Source organism: Syzygium oleosum, unplaced genomic scaffold (assembly GCF_021117445.2).
Source record: "Syzygium oleosum isolate NSW1041296 unplaced genomic scaffold, Sole_v2.1 Sole_v2.67, whole genome shotgun sequence".
Classification (NCBI taxonomy): domain Eukaryota; kingdom Viridiplantae; phylum Streptophyta; class Magnoliopsida; order Myrtales; family Myrtaceae; genus Syzygium; species Syzygium oleosum.
The window spans coordinates 33,001-34,500 of NW_026607551.1; positions in this window are offsets into that span (position 1 = coordinate 33,001).

A 1,500-nucleotide genomic window follows, 5' to 3' on the forward strand; every position below is an offset into this window, starting at 1 on the left:
ATTCCTAGGAAGTTTCGTTTCCTTTTGGGTCTAACGCTTGATCTCGTGATTTCCGAGCATTGAAATCGTCGAATTTACTTGTAATTTTCTCCATTTAGAAGCTATTTGTGCTTGGGAATGATTAGATCCGTGGTTGAGAGCCATAACCCCATTCTAGGGAGAGACCTTCTTATTCCAAGGTAGTTTGGTTCCTTTTGAGTGTAATACTTTATCTCGTGGTTTCAAAGCATCCAACTCATCTAATTTACTTGTAATCGTCTTCGTTTTGGAGCTATTGATGCTTGGTAATGAATGCCACCAAGGTCGAGAGTTATAATTTTATTCTAAGTAGATACCTTCCCTTTCCATGGAAGTTTGGTTCCTTTTGGGTCTAATGCGTGATCTCGTGATTTCCGAGCATCCAAATCAAGTTATTAGCTTGGGAATCGTCTTAATTTAGAAGCTATTTGTGTTTGAGAATGAGTAGATCCGCGGTTGAGAGCCATAACCTCATTATAAGAAGAGACCTTACCATTCCAAGGTAGTTTGGTTTGTTTTGGGTCTAATGCTTGATCTTGTGGTTTCCGAGCGTCCAAACCATCTAATTTACTTGTAATCGTCTTCATGTAGAGGCTATTGGTGCTTGGGAATGATTAAAATCAAGGTTGAGAGTTGTAACTTCATTCTCAGAGAGACCTTCCCATTCCAACGAAGTTTGGTTCCTGCCAGGTCCAATGCTTGATCTCGTGATTTCCGAGCATCCAAATCATCTAATTTACTTGTGATCGTCCTCATTTCGATGCTATTAGTGCTTGGGAACGATTAGAACCAAGGTTGAGAGCCATAACCTCATTCTAAGGAGAGACCTTCCTATTCCACGAAAGTTTGGTTCCTTTTAGGTCCAATGCTTGATCTCGTCGTTTCCGAGCATCAGAATGATTCGGTTTACTTGTTATCGTCGTCGATTTGAAGCTATAAGTGATTGGCAAGGTTGAAAGCCATGACATCATTCTAAGGAGAGACCTTGCCATTCCAAGGAAGTTTGGTTATTTTTGGGTCTAATTTTTGATCTCGTGGTTTTCGAGCTTCGAAATCATCGAATTTACTTGTAATCGTCTTCATTTAGAACCAAGGTTGAGAGTTATAACTTCAATCTAAGTTGAAACCTTTAATTCCAAGGAAGTTTGGCTCATTTTGGGTCTAATGTTTGATCTCGTGGTTTTCGAGCATCCAAATCATCTAATTTACTCGTAATCATCGTCGATTTGAAGCTATTAGTGATTGGCAAGCTTGAAAGCCACGACATCATTCTAAGGAGAGACCTTGCCATTCCAAGGAAGTTTGGTTATTTTTGGGTCTAATTTTTGCTCTCGTGGTTTTCGAGCATCGAAATCATCGAATTTACTTGTAATCGTCTTCATTTAGATGCTATTAGTGTTTAGCAAAGATTAGAACCAAGGTTGAGAGTTATAACTTCATTCTAATTTGAAACCTTTAATTCGAAGGAAGTTTGGCTCATTT